The sequence below is a fragment of the Neofelis nebulosa genome, chromosome X (assembly GCF_028018385.1).
Source record: "Neofelis nebulosa isolate mNeoNeb1 chromosome X, mNeoNeb1.pri, whole genome shotgun sequence".
Classification (NCBI taxonomy): domain Eukaryota; kingdom Metazoa; phylum Chordata; class Mammalia; order Carnivora; family Felidae; genus Neofelis; species Neofelis nebulosa.
Window position 1 is genome coordinate 25,474,507 of NC_080800.1, and position 20,142 is coordinate 25,494,648.

Below are 20,142 nucleotides of genomic sequence, written 5' to 3' on the forward strand. Positions count from 1 at the left end.
TTCTCTCAATACAGTCTGACAGTTAATAAGCCTAGATTGTACCCTGATGTAATACTCTAAGCTAAACTTATGTGTACTTAAAGGGAGCAAAATTAGAAAATACCAACAAACGTGGCCCATTCCATCCCCCACAGTGTATGCATTAGGACCAAGCTGGACATATGGATATAAGAACTCATATGTTTTTTTAGGTGGTTGTTAGGAAATGAGATGGGCTGAAGGTTTTACTGGTGGCATTATGTTGTTGTTTTATAAGGCTTGAATTGGTTTTACAATGGGCACTATGGAACTCTTTGACTTACAATATACCATTAATATATTAAAATACAATTTTTGAAAATGGGGAGAAAAGGTACAGGTTCATTAAGATAAATGTGACTATCACAGTTAAAAATCATTTTTATCTAATCAAATGGAAAGGACATTATGCTACTTAAGTTATGGATAATATTTAATAAAATGTGACCAAGTGGCTTTTGGGTAAAGGACCAACAGGTTTAAGACATAAGAACATGGACAAAATGCTTTGGTAGATATCCAGTTATCAACACATCAGAATCTGACATAATTATTTTAGGGTTCAGTCTAGAATTTCTAGTGGTTTATCTATGTTCAGTATAATTTTAACCATATAGTTATGTTTTTTAAGAAACTTCTTCCTACACTAACCACTTGACAGATGAAATGCTTTACTGTATACAACTAAAAAGGAATCGATAGCCCATCCCTTAAGTTATTAATGTTATTATTGTTTTTGGAGTGAGAATTTAGATTAAAATTGTAAATCATCTTTAAGATTACTGATGAACTTTGTGAATAGCATATTCAAAGCTACGGTGCAAAAAAAGGTGTGATGGTTTTAGAACCTATAAAATTATTATAGTCAAACTGCAGGTGTCTAAAATATATTCATTTTCTACAATATGTACTTAGATTTTTCACCTCCTGGGGATTGAATTTTTGCCTTTCTAGATTTGAAAAAGCTGTCATTTTCAATAGGGCCAAATGTGTTATATCCTAAGAAAGGGGGACTGAATGAAGTTTCATGGGGCAGGAGTAAGGAGGATGGCCGGGACCAGTGATGGAGATCTTGGTGGTGCCTACTCTTAGGAGAAGGTGAGAATCTCCAAGAGTTTCACTGGCCAGGAGCTCAGGGGTCTGACTCAACCTTGTCCTAAATTGAGGCTTGACCTCAGAGGATAATAAAACTACCATATGGACTACATTCTAAGAACAATCATCAGTGACTCCACAAAGCTGAGTTGGTATATGTCTGGTGACCTAACTTGAACGTCCTGGCAAACTTATGCACACATCCATCTGACCTTGATAACTATAAACCCATCAGTTCTCCAGTTTGTCTGTAAATATATAAAACTTAATAATAATAATGTTATAGATTAAATCATAAAATGCATGGATTTGTTTTCATCACCAGGTTCTCCTTCCTCTGCCATTTGTCGGCTGTGCCCACCTTTCCCTTTCTGTGTCCCTTGTGGCTTCCTATTCCTCCCAATTCCTTCATCTTCTCAAAAACTGGAAAGATTATGATAGCGATCATTTAAACCATTCCAGTGTAGAAAGGAAAAGGCACAAAGAAGCAAAGAACAAATATATATAATATAAATATATAATAGTAACTCAATTCATATAAAATATGTAAATTGGTGGGTTTGAATTTTAATCACTTTTAATGTGGTTACAGCCTAGCATTTCCACTCTAAGTGGCATCAGTGTGTTACTTTACAATGTGAGAAAAGAACTTTGTCCTTTTTGAATAACTTTCAGACATCAGCAAACGTCTGGACAGCACTTTCTTGGGTAAAATCCCAGAAATCATGCTGTACAATTCTGAAGGTCAGTCTAGGAGGTGAGCCTGACTTGATCCTTTCAAGGCGCGGTAATCAAGGGAATCAAAAGACAGATGCCGTAATCTTGCTAAGGTTGAGCCTTGAGGATGTCAGTCAAAGATGTGGCCTTCTCGTTATGGCCAGGAACCCATTTTCAGAACCTCCCAGGACAGAGGATGTTCATCATTACCAGACTTTCAAACTTTCACTTTATTTAAAGTTTGGTTTTTGCTTATAAAATAATTATACAGGTTACTGGTAGAAATTTTGAGAAATACAGGAAAAAAATCTTGTTTCTTTACGCTGTAGTAACATTCTGCTGCTTTTTTTTTTATTCCAGGTTTTATTTAAATTGTCGTTAGTTGACATATAGAGTAGTATTGGTTTCAGGAGTAGAATTTAGTGATTCACCACCTACGTATAATACCCAGTGCTCATCCTAACAAATGCTCTCCTTAATTAATGCCCATCACCCATTTAGCCCTTCCCCCCACCCCTTGCCTCTAGCAACCCTTAGTTTGTTCTCTATAGTTAAGTCTCTTATGGTTGTATTAAATATTAAATTAAATATTCTATTAAAAAAATACTAAACAGAAAATATTTTTTAATGGCCACATGATATCCATGTGAAGGTCCTATAATTTCATATGTATTGCTGGAAATTTGGATTTTTCCAAATTTCATCATCCTAAATAATGATGTGGTGATCTTCACCTATACATTTTCCCTTAACTTTATAATTATTTCAACAGGTCACATTCCTGAAAGGAAAAATACTTGTAAAAGTAACTAATTTTATTAAAGTTTCTTGCTATATTTTCAGAATTCTTACCAAACAAGTTGTATACACTCTCACCACAAGTATATGATGGCTATAATACATTTTAAAATCTTTTCAATTCAACTTGTTTAAACTAAAAAAAAAAGGCTCACCCACTTCTCCCACTCTCTAGCCCCCCACCTCTTGCAACTACCAGTCTGTTCTCTGAATCTTTGAACTTGATTTTTGTTTCATTTTGGGTTTTGTTTTGTTTTGTTTTGTTTTAGATTCCAAATGTAAGGGAGATCATACTTTTTCTCTGACTTATTTCACTTAGCTTAGTACCCTCACAGTCCATCCAGGCCGTCACAAATTGCAAGATTTCAATCTTTTTAATGGCTGAGTAGTATTGCATTGTATATTTATACCACATCTTCTTTATCCATTCATCCACTGATGGACGCGGTTGTTTCCATATCATGACTATTGAAAACAATGCTGTAATGAACTTGCAGATGTATATATCTTTTCAAATTATTGTTTTCATTATCTTCATATGAATACCCTGAAGTGGAATTGCCAGCTCATATGGTAGTTTTTTTTAACTTTTAATTTTAACAAAATTTCAACAAAAATTTTTAATTTTTTGAGGAAACTCCGTACTGTTTTCCATAGTGGTTGCACCCATTTACATTCCCACCAGCAGTGCACAAGGTTCCCTTTTTTCAACATCTTTGTCAACATTTATTATTTGTTGTCTTTGTGATAGTAGCCTTTCTGACACGTGTGAGGTGATTTCTCATTGTGGTTTTGTATGCATTTCCCTGATGATTAATAATGTGGAGCATCTTTTTATGTTCCTGTTGGCCATTTGTATGCCTTCTTTGAGCAATGTCTATTCAGATCTTCTGTCAACTTTTAAAATCACTTTGGGGGTGTTTTTATTGTTGGTATTATTAAGTTGTCTGAGTTCTTTGTATATTCTGAATATTAGCTCCTCAGAGACATGACTTGTAATTATTTTCTCTGATTCATTAGGTTTCCTTTTTGTTCTGTTAATGGCTTCCTTTGCCATGCAGAAGCTTTTTAGTTTGATGTTATCCCACTTGTATATTTTTGCCTTTGTTTCTTTTGCTTTTGGGGTCAGATCCAAAAATTCCATGTCAAAACCAATATCAAGGAGCCTTTGTTTTCCTTTCGAAGTTTTATGGTTTCAAGTCTTACATTCAAGCTGGTAACCCATTTTGAGTTAATGTTTGTGTATGGTGTAAGATAGAAATCCAGTTTTCCCAATACCATTTATTAAAGAGATTGTCTTTTTCCCATTGTATACTGCTTGGCTCCATTTTCATAAATTAATAGACTGTATACGTGGGGGGTCATTTCAGGGCTCTCTATTCTTTTCCATTGATCTGTGTCTGTTCTTATGCCAATACATACTTCTTAATTACTCTAATTCTCTAACATAGTTTGAAATCCGGCATGATGCCTCCAGCTTTGTTCTTCTTTATCAAGATGGCATTTGCTATTGGTAGTCTTTTGTGGTTCCATACAAATTTTAGGATTGATTGTTCTATTTTTGTGAAAAATCCAATTGGAATTTTATAGGGATTGCATTAAATCTGTATGTTGCTTTGGGAAGTTTGGAGATTTTAACAATATTAATTCTTCCAATCCATGAACACAGAGTATCTTTTTACTTATATATTTATTTATTTTTGTCTTCAATTTATTTCATTAATGTCTTACATTTTTCAATATACAGGTCTTTCACCTGCTGGGTTAAACTTATTCCTAGGTATTTCATTCTCTTTGATGTAGTTGTAAGTGGGATTGCTTTCTTAATACCTCTCTCAGAGAGTTAATTATTAGTGTTTAGAAAAGCAACAAATTTGTGTGTGTTGATTTTGTATCCTGCAGCTTTACTCAATTCATTTATTAGTTCTAACAGGTTTTACACTTTAGAGTTCTAATGAGTATAATAACTTTTTAACCTTTGATAAGATCAATAACATTATACATCTTTGTAATGGAGTGTTTTTGAAGGAAAAGTCAGTTTCCTTTTTTTAGGAATTACTTCTTCCTCTCCCTTCTTACCTCTTTCTCTCACTCTCTACTCATTGCATACAAGTGGCCTCTCCTTTTTCAGAATTAGCCACATTTGGAGGATTTCAAATGAATCTAGTCTGTTTAGGCAAATGCCTATGGTTGATGAAATATGGAAACCTAATTGAATGTTTACATTCTCTGCTTTCTTCTCCTGCTTATACTAACACTCAACTGAGAACTTTCTCTAGATTCTATGTCTCTTAATAAAGCTCACAGTAATCTGATAATGTACTGTAGGCACAGGAAATGCCAATACATACTAATTGATGACATGGTGTGCATGCCACAAAAGGCACACATCTCCAAATTTTCTGTAAAAGAAAATAATGACACTGAATTGAGTAATCTGCTCAGTATCGCTCTTATTTTTCTTTAATATCTAATATGTTTGTTAACTTTGTTGAAAAAACAAACACTTCTATATCTGAGGAAATAAGAATTCCCCACATGTTAACCTGCAGAGGAAAGTGGTTGATGACAATATTGAAACTTCAGATTTTTCGTTATCTGTCCAAGTAAAGAGACACACATACATGTAACTATCCAATTTAGCTACAGGCTAATTAAAATAAAATGGCACACTGGAACTTAACTAGCACATCTTGCCCTATTTTACCATATTATAGTTTGCAAAATTTTAAATTTCAACTAGACTGAAGGAAAAAAATGTTCATATCTTATATAATAGATCCTGACTGATATCTTTATAGGAAAACTCCTTGTCATGCAAATGATACATTCAATTTACTGTGATGCTAAAATAATTAGTTATTGAAAACATGCTCAACTTCATTGCTTTTTCTTTAGTAGAGTTGACACACGATATTGCATTAGTTTCACGTATACAACATAGTGATTCATCACCTCAATACATTATGCTGGGCTCACTACAAGTGTAACTACCATCTGTCACCATACAACACTATTACGATACAATTGACTATATTCCCTTGTACTGTATCTTTTATTCCCATGACTTATTCATTCCATAACTCAGAGCCTTATATGTCCTGGAACTATGTATATAAATATATTGTGCCTGGAATGTGTTTTACTACAAATACACTAGCTGAATTTTTTAAGTTTATTTATTTTGAAAGAGAGAGAGAGAGAGAGAGGATCCTAAGCAGGCTGTGTGCCGCCAGCTCAGAGCCCAGTGTAGGACTCGAACTCATGAACCGTGATATCATGACCTAAGCTGAAACCAAGAGCTGGACACTTAACCACTGGAGCCACCCACGAGCCCCACTAGTTGAGTTTTTAATCCAAGGAGACACGATAGGAGATTATTATCTAATATTTGCTAGCTAGGTGTATATTTTAAAAACTTGAAACAAAACATATTTTTCTGAATAGTTACTACTCTGACTAAAATTGCGAAGCCTCTTTGCTTCCTTTTTCAGGGAGGGAAATACAGTAAAACCTTGGATTGCAAGTAAGTTGTTCTGTGAGTGTTCCGTAAGACAAGCAAACATTTCTGATAAATTTTAACTTGGTGAACGAGCGATGTCTTGCAATACAAGCCGTCCGTGATGCCAAATGTCACGTGACCACAACTGAGCCAATGGTTCTTGAAATTCACTTTAATATACAAGTGTTTATGGATTACCAGCATGTTTCCGGAATGAATTATGCTTGCAAAGCAAGATTTTACTGTACTTATTATCAGTATCTTAGAAACAAGGAACAATTCAGGTGTTCAATTTGATACATAATTCTGAAAGTGGCATATAATACTGTTGATGCTAAAAAAAATACTTCGTTGCTGAGTCATGAAAGTGATGCATATAGGACCTTCATTTCCAAGAGGTAGGGAAGTTAGTGTTGACTGAGTTTGTCCATCCACATTTACTCTTCTGGTTGTTTTTGGCTTTGTTCTTATTGCCACATAGGGAATTTACAAGACATTTTTTTCACTGACAAACTCGTATCAAATAACCCATAAAACTTTCCTTTCACTCTGGATGAAAACATGTATATCCACGGTCCAAGTTTTAGATGAAAAATGATGTACTTGTTGCCAGCTTAAGAAAGATGGGCAGATCAACATGGCTCTATTGACTGACATAAAGCTTGTTAGGCATAAATTGGAGCTTCTGGACAAATAGGCTCATAATTAAAGCATGTAAAAGCAAATAAAGACTGGTATTATAATTATATAAAGTGATGGCATTCAGTTCTACTCAATCCAAATTTATCATGCCATGATAAATGAAAGTAATAACTTTTGACAGCTGTTGTGGTCTGATAGCTTACTTTTGCAAGCAAAAGTGCCTTAATTTTGATTAATAATAATCAAATAATCAATTTAATTTCAATATAATCAAAATAATCAAATCAATTTAATCAAATAATAAATTTGATTAAATTATGATTCTAACCTGAGGAGAAATATTTCTCATATCAGTATTTAGTTACTATTTCATATCCTTAAGCAAATGAGAAATCAACAAATGGAACCTACTGTTAGTGTCCTAGGATCATTATATGCCGCAACTTATACGAATCTCACAGATTTCAAAATCAAAGTCTTCTTTTAGCGCTAGAGAGGAGAAATAGGCTGGGTAAAAATGCAACTTGAATGTTTGCATTAAAAATTGCTATCTAAGCAGAAGTCACACTTCCTTTTTAAGTGTTAAATGCTCAAGGTCTAATGCTTGACAGGCTTGAAACCCAAAGAAAGATGTATGGGTCAGTGATCTCTGAAAATTTGGAAGGCAGCTGAAGTGCTTGTTAAGATGCATTAAAAACTGGAATAGAGACCATGTAAGTGCGCCTGCTTTTTCTTACCTTGGAAAGGGGGCGGAAGGGGGAGAAGATGGGAAGAAAGAAAAGATCCAAGAGAAAGTGTTGCCACAAAACCAATACAGAGAGTTCATTGAAACTCCCAGATTTTGGTCTAGTTCCAGTCTAGTTTGTTGGACTTGGACACGAATCATGCAGCTTACTCTTTTGTTACAAGACGGAGAGTACTATTTTATATGTTGTTGACTAGATATGTATGATTCTTCACAACTCTAAATTTAGGAATTTTATGAAGTAGAGGGGCTTTGGTAGTTATCAAGTCAAATCTTTCCTTTAACTGATGAGAAAACAGAGACCAAAAATTCCTATATGCTTTTATATCTCAAATTTTACAAAAAGAAAATGTAATATCACTGTTACGGTTTTATTATTGTTGTTGTTCAATTGTTTTGGTTATGATAAAAAGGAGGCATGTGACACCAGTTCCCATTTCAGCACATTCTGTCACACAGACCTAGATGACAGTCCAGCTCTGCCACTTACTACTAGTATAACCTTGAACAAGCAGCCCTCATTTACCTAAGTGATAAAAAAAGCACTATGATAAGACACGTCTATGGAGTTAGTGTGGGTATAAAATGAGATAATGCATGTAAAGATTAGTGCATTGCCTGGTATATATTAAGTAGTCAGTACCTCCTTGCTGCTAGTAGTTGAGGTTTTTTTTTTTTTAAGTTTACTTATTTATTTTGAGAGAGAGAGCAAGCATGAGCAGGGGAAGGGCAGAGAGAGGGAGAGAGAGAGTATCCCAAGCAGGCTTCCCACAGTTAACACAGAGCCCAACGCGGGGCTCGATCCCACAAGCTGTAAGATCATAACCTGAGCCGAAATCAAGAGTCAGCCACTGAACGGACTGAATTACCCAGGCACCCAGTAGTTGAGATATTTCAATGCTATGTATCGAATGCTGTATATAGAAGGTCCCTGAAATGCATTTTGCATGCCAATGATTACTTGATCATGTTTCTATTCTTACTAGTGTAACATACTTTGGTAGCAGATGTGGGCTTCATTATAGGATGGATAATATTTTAGAAAATTAATTTCTATCTCCCCTCTAAGAACAACATGTGCACTACGTTTTTCTACTGAAATTAGATTTTATCTTAAAGACGTTACTGATTTTAGATTACTTACTTCTTCAACAAGTCTACCCAAGTGCATATAGTAAATACATAGTTCTTTTTTTTAATTTTTTTTAACGTTTTATTTAATTTTGAGACAGGGAGAGGCAGAGCATGAACAGGGGAGGGTCGGAGAGAGGGAGACACAGAATCGGAAACAGGCTCCAGGCTCTGAGCTGTCGGCACAGAGCCCGAGGTGGGGCTCGAACTCACGGACCGCGAGATCATGACCTGAGCCTGAGTCGGCCACTTAACCGACTGAGCCACCCAGGCGCCCCAGTAAATACATAGTTCTAACAGAAGAAAAGTATTCCCCCTTTTTTTTTTTAATGACCGTGTAATGGACGCTATGCCCACAAATATATAAATGACCATCAAGGAGAAAGTAAGATTGAAAAACATTATTTTTCTAAGCTAAAGAAACTCAGATATAATATTCTTAAGACAAAGGACACGAGGATAATTTTACAAAACAGAGCATCAAACCATTATGCCTGTCAAGTTCCTCCTGAAGGTTTTGGCGATAGTCATATTCATTTTACAGAAAAATACTGCTCTTCCTCTGACAAGCACCTTTATCACAAAGCTTTCCAAGTCATTCGTAATGATTGAAGTTTACTAGGATAGAAACATGCAGTGAGTATCCTATGTTAACAAGAGCTCCTTTTGAATTCGCAAAGTAAATGCCAATTTATCAGAAATAAACCTATCAAAAGACATTGTGGTGCAGAATACTAAAAGAGGTTTCAGAATAAGAGTATGTACCACATGACTGACGTTCATTAAAATAGAAACTATAAAAAGACCCGTATCATTTAAAATTTGAATATAAAGAGAGATGTTCATCTATAAATTTCCTCCTGAATTTTGGCTAAATAACTGAGCATTCCTAAATTATATGCAGACTCTTCGTGAAAAATAACTTGTTCTTGAATATGATTATGAAAATAGGATACCACTATTTTATGGTTTAACATTAAAACACTTAGCATTCCAGTCATATCGTACTCTACTAACTTAATATGTTCCTACAGATTTGTGGGTAAATTGAAACATCATAATTTCTGAGAAGTTGTTCCTTTCATTTTTGATCGATCTTTAATTAGTAGTGGCTTAACATGTCAGTTTTAAGAGGCTCTGTCCCCCAGTCTCTCTTAAGCAGCTAATGATCAATGAAAGATTTATATGCACAAGAGAAATACGCTATTTAAAGAAACTCTGTGGTGAATCATTTTATATAAGAATCCCTTTGTAATTGGGACACCTGGGTGGCTCAGTCGGTTGAACGCTGGACTTCAGCTCAGGTCATGATCTCACACTCTGTGAGTTCGAGCTCCGCGTGGGGCTCTGTGCTGACAGCTCAGAGCCTGGAGCCTGTTTCCGATTCTGTGTCTCCCTCTCTCCGACCCTCCCCTGTTCATGCTCTGTCTTTCTCTGTCTCAAAAATAAATAAGAACATTAAAAAAATTTTTTTTAAAAAGAATCCTTTTGTAATTGAAGAATCACCCCCATAACTTTTCTCTGTGGTAGCTCACAGTTTTACATTTTTCTGAGATGAGGTTCATCCATATGAAACTGCAAGCGTTATTTCTCACTAACCCTGGTAAAGGATCAGCCGCCCATCACTTCATATGACTTCCCCTTGTGTACCAGTGAAAACTAACGTCCCCATTGTGGCTTTTTGCCTTCTCACTGAGGAAATATTAAATTTTATTCACCGGCTTCAGAATGAACAATATTTTCTTTTCATCTAATTCTTTGAAAATTGCTGTGGTAGTGTAGACTATTTGACCGGAATATCTCAGGTTCACTTACGACAAAACACTTTATTGTCCTAAGGGAGACACTTTGAAGGCCATCGTACTACCTTCTTTGCCTTGGTTTTGTTGAAATGTCCCCTAAAGGATGACTGTCAGTGGTGTCATTTGTTTTCCCACATCTATAATTTTGATGAGAGTTCTTATTTCCAAGTTTAAAGGGAGCATTTTGTATTTTGATTCTTCTGGAATTTATATGGCCTTTTACATTACATCCTTCAGCTGATCACTTAATTTTTTCTAAATGTATTCATATCTTTTAGGAATGATTTTCTTTTTAATAGGACAATATATATATACAATGATGCATATATGATATATATACAATGAAATTGTAGATTTGAAATTGTATATTCAATTTGATGAAATTGAAATTTGATGTGCTACTTTCTGAATGCCTAAACATTCACCTTTTAAGATGTGCCTAAATGGTACACTCCAAAGATTCAGGATAAGCCCAAGGTATAGAATATCCAGAAGGCTTTAAAACCTGAGTCTCACAGTGAAGTCTCCTGAAGAGGCCTCTTTTCCAATTCACTGCACACAAGACTGGTGTTACTTTCTCAGAAACAGTAAGGATTTTTAAAAATTTTCTAGTTTAAATTCGTAAAAATCTAGTTATAGCCTATATTATCCAATTGAATAATTTTTAAAAAGAAAATTAAAAGCTTATCAGAGTTTTTACTTTCCAAAATTCAACTGTATTTGAGAAGTCTTGCTTCATTGGTCTGGTCAGCAGGTACCTCCTGCTTTGCCTTCTGGTCCACAGTGAGCCTGAAAGAAAGGCTTCAAGCTCCTTAGGATTCCAGAAGAGTCAGCAATTCCCTCGCCCATTCTACTTCCTCGCAATGGTCTTTTCAAGCTTATAGGCAGGGTTCAAGCTTTCTCAGTCTCCAAGAATTTTTGTTTCTAGTTTAATAAAAGCAGGACACCCACCTCAGGCTTGCTTGCTGAAGAATTGTGTTTACAGAAACTTGGCAGCTCTTTGAGTAGGAAGAGAACAAAGGGAAGTGCGTTGCTTTTCTGGAAAAATTAAATCGAACCCATCTTGTCACATCAAGCCATCACAAGAAATAGGAAACTTACGATATGATGAGTTTCAGGAAAATTTGAGATTATTACTACAAATATTCAGTAAGAAGCCATTATGTGAAATAGCTTTGGGAAAGTTCAGTAAGTCTCTTTGTGTTCTCTTCTTTAAAAAACTTTTAGTGTTTCTGATGAATGCTGAATATCTGATTTGCTAACGTCAATTATCTTGGCAACTTTAAGACTTTTAAGTCATCAATTAAAAATTTTAAATGCTTTCTGAATAATGTACCTCATTTTGGCTAAAATTACTTGAGGTGCAATTAGACTATTATGCAGATGCAGTCTACTTATTATGTACAGCCTGTTTGTAAGTAGTATGGATATTTGCTTCAGAATTATATGTCACATATTATATTTATAGAAAGACTTATACAAGGATTTTTTTAGATATAAATGTAATTTGTAGTGACTATTTTTCAGGGGAAAAAAACCCTTCTCTATTTCCCATGAACAATCTATTTTCTGTCCAATGCTATTTATTAGGATTTGCTACTAATTAGAGAGTAGGAGTAACATTTTTATATAATGAGGGATAAATAAAATAAATGAGTCTTATATTAGATGAATACATGAGCTGGTAGCTGCAGGTGAAGTTAAGTGTCACAGAGAACATCAGTTACTGTATGTGAAAGAAATGTCAAACCAAGAGAGAATTATATCATTGACAGATTCGGGGTAGACAGGTCTTTATTTTCTTTCAGTCACTATTATATGTGCATGAAATAAAATAGAGAATTGAGCAAGCAGAGAAACAATGTAGAAGGAAAATAATCCAAAAATGTTTCTTTTTTGTCTCAAATAGATGGCTATTTCAAGCAAGAGTTAATTTGCGGATTTTTTTTTTTTTTTTTTGATCAGCTTCCTGTGCCAAGACAATTTATGTTTAAGGAATCACAGGTTCTGATAGTGCATCGCCAGGGCTCTGATCACAAGTGACAGGAATGGGACTGGCCTCAAGGATGAGTGGAACAATGCGCGAATTTTCTCCATTTTTCTTCTCTGCCTCTCTCTGCATGTCACCATTTTTAGAGGCGGAACGTGGCAGGGTGTGGGCGAGCCCACAGGGTGAAAGCAGTGCTCTGCTCCGTTCTACCCAGGAGGAAAAGTAGAGTCTGGAAGTCTAGCTGGAGTTGGAGATTCTCTGAGGGGGAATTCCGATGGGCCTCGCTTAGGTCACAGATCTAAATTTTGAACAGATTGCTATGGCGTCACAGTGAGGTGCGTTAGCTCAGCCCTGTCTCCCATGGCAGGGAAGCCTGTATGTCTATGTGAGTACATGAATGTTGGGCGGGGGGTAGTAATGGGGCTTGTACCAAATGAAGGAGATGAAGCAATAGTTACTACAGGGGCCAAGTTTTCATATTCGGTATTCATTTTATGTCAAGTCCTTGGTTAGTCCACATCCTATTAATTTAGCTGCCATTTTTATTACGTCTCTTCATTAGCTTGGAGGGGCCAGAATTAGCCAGACTGATGCCTTTGAGTGCAGTCTCTGTCACGCTGAAAACTCTTCCTTTCCTTGCCTCTCCTCTCAACCACTCCTGACATCCCCTCTGTGTCTGAGGTGCGTACTTAGCCCCACCTGCATTCACCTCACCGCTGTCTCTGTGTCTTATGTTGTCTCTCACCCTTGAGCCTAATGTCAACCCCAAACTAAATGTCAGCTTCCCGGCCGTTAAAGACATTTTCAGGTAAAAGGTATGGTTCCCAAAAAGATAGAAATGCTACATCTTGGCTTATACAGTAAAGTTCATGTAATATAAGTGAGTAGAGTAAGGTCAGGTATGATGTAATAAAGAGCATAGGTCCCACTTAAAGGAATCCACATTCATTTTTGTATATTATATGGGTCTTGTAAAACACGTCTGGCACATGGTTTTAGTTTAATGGCCTCAATGTCTAGTCCCTTGGTTTGTAGATTTAGCGTTCGTATCAGCAAATACAGTGGCACTGTGGTGCCACTTTAAAAATCGTGTAGGTTTACAATAGGATCTGGATTCAGAATTGCTACCGTGCTCATGATCTATGAATGGGTTCTAATGTGCTATAGGTTGGAACGTGCTTCAGACTGATGTGTAACATGTTTGGAACAACTAACATAATAAGCTCCATCATCAGAGAATCAAGGAGTTAAGAGCAACACAGTTAGTTATAAAGGGAGAATCACCCCATCAGGTGATATAGGAATCATGGAGTTAGAATCAAGTGATAAATTCTCTTTAGCAATCGGGCCCCACAGAAAGGTAATCATGCCTATTTTGTTATCACAGTCTTGCTAAGTTAACAAAAGTAAAAACACCTATCAACTATGCCAGCAGACATTTTTACTTCTTTCTCCGCAAATTTTTCCTGGACGTATCTTTGCTTCTCGGGTGCCATACTTAAGAATGGGCAATATCTAATTTACTAGCAAAGACATACCAAGAAAAGGATGGACTATAGGATCTGTGATTATCCTGGCCTTATTAATTAGGGCTTACATGCAGTGGCCTTCATGAGTTTAATGCAATCGTCATTTCTATGTATAATCATCAGAGTCACGAGTTGAAGCAACAGAGAGTAGAAATCCTATAATGGACATAAGAATTTTGAGTTCAAAATACCAACAATTAAAATAAAATCCGTTTGTCAGACTCTTAGTTTTATTTTGGTCAGAAAATCATCTTTGTAAAATTGGAGTAATGCTAGATTCACTGCTTAAAAATATCATGTTTGCCTCTTGGCTCGAAGATAAAGGCCAGTCCCTTCACCATCTGATTCCGTTTTATCTTCATCGTTTCATTTACCCTCCTACTAGGTTTATACTATGTGCCAGACGCTCTTGACCGTACCGTGGATTTCCATGAATCTACCCTTTGCACATGTAATGCCTGCCATTTGGAATTCCCTCTCCTGCCTCTATGCCCTGTGCCTATTTACTCAAATTTTAAGATGCATGTCAGTGTCAACTTTAAGACTTCCGCTCCTACTAGACAGAATTAAATAACACTTTTCAAGTACTAGCAAGTTTCTTTTTCACACTTTTGTTAGAGCATTTCTCTCATTTGGTGTATACATCATCATGCGTCAATTTCCCCTACCGCGCTTGGAACTCTTAAAGAAGGGGCTACCAAATTTTCATCTTTGCATCCTGAATGTATAGGTAAATACCTGATACGCAGAAATAAATGAATGAACAAATCATGTACCATTTACTCAGGTTTAGTACTCATAAATAAAATCCAACTTTATAACTCATCCTTTTCAGTAGCTATATACTACAGAGTAATAGAGCCACACTAAAACTGTTGGTTTTGATTTGATTGCCTGGTATGATTGAAGATCCTATTTTATGGATGAAGGAGACAGATAAAAAAAGGGCCCAGGAGTCTGGCTGAGCTATGAAGATCTAACTGGGAAGCCCAGCAATAAATCAAATCCAAATCAGACAGAGGAGGAAACATCCAGTGACCATTAAAGGTCAACAGATCAGTAAATAGGGGTTAAAAAAATAGTTACTTATCACAGTTCAGCCAGGAAACTGGTCTGGGTTAGAGGGTTAACTGGCATCTTGAGTTTAACGCAGATCTGTAAAGTTTAGTCAAATAGACTTTATACTTAGGGGCCCAGAATAAGAGATGAGTTCACTAGTTCCATTTACTACTTTGTTATTGAGTGTCTACCAGGCACAAAGTCTGCTAAAACCTAGGTAGGTAGGTAGGTAGGTAGGTAGGTAGGTAGGTAGAAGCCTGTCTCCAAAGACTTGATATTACATTCTTGGTTAACCTCAGGGATGATCCTTGTTCCTCAAGAAGAGGCCAAGACTTTCTGTCCTTGTTTATAATTTCAGCCATGAGTGAATGACAGCTCCCCTTCAAAAGAGTATTTTAATCAACTAGAAATTCAAGATGCTGTAGGTGCAGCTTTCCTTGATTAATGATCATAATTTCTCTTTTGCATTTGGAGTGTCTTGTATTTGCAAGGCATTTTCATATGGTGTCTCATTTCATCTTTTTAGTAGTGTGTTACATCTGTATTATGCCTCCATTTTACAGATTGTGACTGAAGCTTATATGCTGCACTCTTGGGATATTTCTCTACACTAGTGTATTGATTATTGTTTCCTTCTTCATTCCTTTGTTAAATTCTAATTGTGAGCGCTGCTCTCTTGAATCCATGACCCTTCTGTAATGTTTAGAATGGTCTCATCTTTATGGACCACTTCATTTCTATTTTATCCCACTGTTAATAGATCCTGTGTCCTATCAAATAGAACATCCGGTAATAATGCTTGAATATGAACTTGTCCTTGAAATGTTTCTCAGGGTTTTTTTTTTTCCTATTCAATTGCTTGTCGTCTGGATCTGCTTCTGTTCATCTCTGCCTCCTGTTTTTTCATTCCCATTTTTTTGTACTTCTGCCCTCTCAAGTACATTTTAACAGACACTTTTCTTCTTCCACTGATCTTCAAGCATGAAATTTCTTTTCAAGGCACTTAAGAAAATGGAAGTGGTTAGAGCATTCATGAACAGAATGTCTTGTGAGCTGCAAAAGTTAATGTGAGAAAAGCAGATAGAAGAGTGGCTAGTTCATCAGAGTTTTTGCTCTGTAAAAAGCAGCAAATTATAGTCTTTTCTTAAATAGCAAGCAAAAAGCAAGTGGTCTCATTTCATTTCTTAAAATAGGCAAAGTGAAACTAATTGATTTGTCAATTTGCTGTGACTACTAATTCCCTGCACCCAAAGTTGGCTTTTGTTAATTTAGGATTTACACTTTCTTTCTGAATATAATTATCTGACTATATATAGATAAGTAATTTAAAGCCAGCTAATGATTGTTTGAGCATTAAAGTTAAGAACTATCTAGACATTAGTAAATTATCCATTTAGAAAACCTGTAATAATTGGATCAAAATTAATTTTAGCTCAGAAGTTAAATTGTACTTAAGGTAATTTTATGACATTTACAGTGTATCTTCTATGTGGCTTGTAAAACCATATGTTCACTTTAAAGAACTTGATAAAGTTTTTATAGAAATAGAAATGCTTTTATAATGTAAATGTATGCTTCATTAACCTAATAAGGTAATTTGAAAGTTTTCCTTTGGGCTGACATTTACTAAGTCAAGGCCCCATAAGCATTCGTGTCACAAAACTTCCACCAATTGTGAAAATGATTATAAGAGTGAAAGTAGCATAGTAACTAAGTGAACATTCTATTTTAAACTTCAGTAAGTCAAAGAATGTAAGCATTAATTTATTGCATTTTCACAGTAGCATAATATTGAGAATAAGATAGAGATTGACTTCATTGTAGCTTATGAGACTAGTTTCTCAATGGAGAGATATGACTTAGATTCTCAAAGGTTATTGAAATAATGATCAATTCAATCCTTAAATATGGAAGAGCATTTTACCTTCAGTTTGGTAATTCAAAACACATGTATTTTAATATGTTAACATTGTAAGTTGACATTTTCACTTTTAATTTATTTTCTTTTTTTCTATAATTTATTTATTTCTTATAATTTACATCCAAGTTAGCACATGCTGCAACCATGATTTCAGGAGTAGATTCCTTAAGCCCCTTACCCAATTAGCCCATCCCCCTTCCCACAACCCCTCCAGCAACTCTCTGTTCTCCGTATTTATGAGTCTCTTATGTTTTGTCCCCTCCCTGTTTTTATATTATTTTTGCTTACTTTATTTTCTTCCTTCAAATGAATAGGTCCTTGGTATTGTCACCTACTGACACAAGCCGTTGGGTCAGTCTTGCCACCGACTAATGAAGTGAGAATCTCAGTGGCCTGAACATCTTCATCTCCAGCTGTCTTTGGCAATGATTTATTTTATTTTATTTTTTTCTTTTATTTGAGATAGAGGGCATGTGAGCAGCAAAGAGGGACACAGGGAGAAAAGCAGAGGGAGAGAGAGAGAATCTCAAGCGGGATCCATACCCAGTGCAGAGCCCAATGTGGGGGCCAATCCCATGACCCTGGCATCATGACCTGAGCCAAAATCAAGAGTCAGATGTTCTACTGACTGAGCCATCCATGCGCCTCTCTATGGCAATGATTTTTAAGAATGGACATCATAAATACCTGTAGAGCTTGTACAAAACATATGCACTCATTTTCTCAACTCCGCTGCCTCCCCCTAGACCTGAAATTTTACTCTATTAGTTCTGGAATAGAGGCTGGGAATCACTGTTACATGTTCTGCTGGGACTTTTACGGCCTACAAACAAAAATCTTACAGTCATATATCCATACTTATATATCTCTATCTATATATATCTGTCTGTATTTGTTCTGAACTGATGGTTCTGATATTTTTTTAGTCGTAATCACGATCACTTTACTTTCTGGAGCTCTTTGCTGTGCACGCGAGGGATCTAGCAGACACAGACACATCTGGGTTATCTCACCAGTCAGGCTGCTATTGTCAAGAAAGCAAGACTCTCACTCAGGCCCAGAGGGTACAAATAAGATCTGAATATCCTTCCAAGTGGAAACTAGCTACTGGGGAAAGAGGTGGGGATCACTTGGGTAAAGAAGGCACTTCTCAAAGTGTAGCAGAAGTACAGCAACAGTTTGTGTCACTTAGCTTACTAAAAACCCATCTTGGTATCTTTACTGTTTCCTGTGGCTGCTGTAACAAATTACCATGATGCAGGTGCCTTAAAACAGTAAAACTGCACTCTCTTACAGTTCTGGAAACCAGTGGTCTGAAATCAAGGACTGCACTGCATCTGGAGATACTAGGGAAGGAATTTCGCTTCCTCTGGCATCTGGAGGTTGTCAGTATCCCTTGACTTGCAGCCACATCACTCCTGTGCTGCCTCTGTGGTCACCAATGCCCACCTTCTCTCCTTTGTGTTTTTTCTCTTCCGTCTGTTTCAGATCTCCCTCTGCCTTTTCTTTATAAGACATTTGTTGTAGGATTTGGGACCCACATGAGTGGGCCTGAATTTAATGGCATCTGCAAAAACCTTTTTTCCCAATAAAGTAACATTCACAGCTTCCAGAGATTAAGATGGGACATATTTTAGGGGCCACCTTCCAACCCACTACAGTATCTGTCACATGTTCTACTACACTCACAGGAACTGTGATACTAAGTAAAGAAGTTCAAAGGTGAATGAACAGCAAAGTATCAGCACAAGCCCCATTCAGTAATTATCAGGCCTGCTCACGTGTGGATGTGCACAGAGTCTGCATATGTGTATGTACACGTGTGTGTGTGTGTGTGTGTGTGTGTGTGTGTGTGTGTGCATGTGTGTGTGTGTTGTGTTTTGTGGTCTTTTCTTTTTACCTGAAGGATCCCTCTTCTAGGTAGCCCTTGAGGTTACCGTTTGGGGAAGAAATCATTAGAGGTCATCCATAGCACAAGAGTTTTAAAATGCCCAATAAATGGCACAAAGAGAAGGATTCCTTTACCCCTTTCCAAGGAGAAAAAAAAACACATAATAGTCCTGCTAGTTCTGAGAGAGCAAAGAAAGTTCGATCTTAACTCTTCAGAGGTGAATCTGGCAATATTAAGTTGTTCTTTTACATTTGGCAAGAGTTAATCCACCTGCAGTGGAAAGAATGTCTGGTTATAAATGGATTGGTGGTTCTATCTACTAATAAGACATGGCCTTCTTGACCTTGTTCTGGTCTCCTGGTCTTCACAAATAAAATGTTACAAATAATATGCCTTTCTCCATTAGCAGACACCCTGTATCTAGTCATAACGGTTATAGGCAAAGCTTTTTAAAACTATGGAGATGGTCATTTACATTGTCCAGCATCCTAGGTCTTTTGATTCTCTAGCAGAGTTACAATATTAAAGTCTTTCAAGGTACTAGTAAGAAGCTATTCATTGAAACAAGCATTTGTTGAATGCTTGCCATATATGCAGCATAGCATTAGACAAAGTTGTACATGAAACTGAAAAGAATGCACTGTATGAATTTAGAGAAGCACTGATTTTATTTTACTTTACTTTTTTTTTTTTAATTTTTTTTCAATGTTTTTTTTTTAATTTATTTTTGGGACAGAGAGAGACAGAGCATGAACGGGGGAGGGGCAGAGAGAGAGGGAGACACAGAATCGGAAACAGGCTCCAGGCTCCGAGCCGTCAGCCCAGAGCCCGACGCGGGGCTCGAACTCACAGACCGCGAGATCGTGACCTGGCTGAAGTCGGACGCTTAACCGACTGCGCCACCCAGGCGCCCCTTTACTTTACTTTTTAAAGTTTATTTATTTTGGGGGGGATGAAAGCGAGGGAAGGACAGAGAGAGAGAGAGAGAGAATACCAAGCAGGCTCTGCGCTGACATTGAGTTCGCTAACATGAACCGTGAGACCATGACCTGAGCCAAAGTTGGATGCTTAACCGACTGAATCACCCACGTGCCCCAAGGAGAGCTGATTTTAAAAGCAGGATCAAGCAAGTCCTCACTGTGAATGTGTTATGTGAGATACACCTTATTTAAGGGGTAGGATTTAGGCCAGTGAAGTAGAAAGGCATTGCTCAAAGACCAGTGTTAAGAGAGAGACAGAGATAAGAAGACATATGTTGACTTTGGAAGCTGGGCAGTATGACAACCAACTGAAGCAATTCAG

The 20,142-nt window shown here is 36.6% G+C and overlaps 1 protein-coding gene across 1 annotated transcript in view; it reads left to right on the forward strand.

Moving 5' to 3' along the window:
* The window catches only part of IL1RAPL1 (interleukin 1 receptor accessory protein like 1), a 1,366,342-nt gene that overhangs the window by 1,053,636 nt on the left and 292,564 nt on the right, over positions 1–20,142 (forward strand). The gene's annotated exons all lie outside the window — the stretch shown is intronic.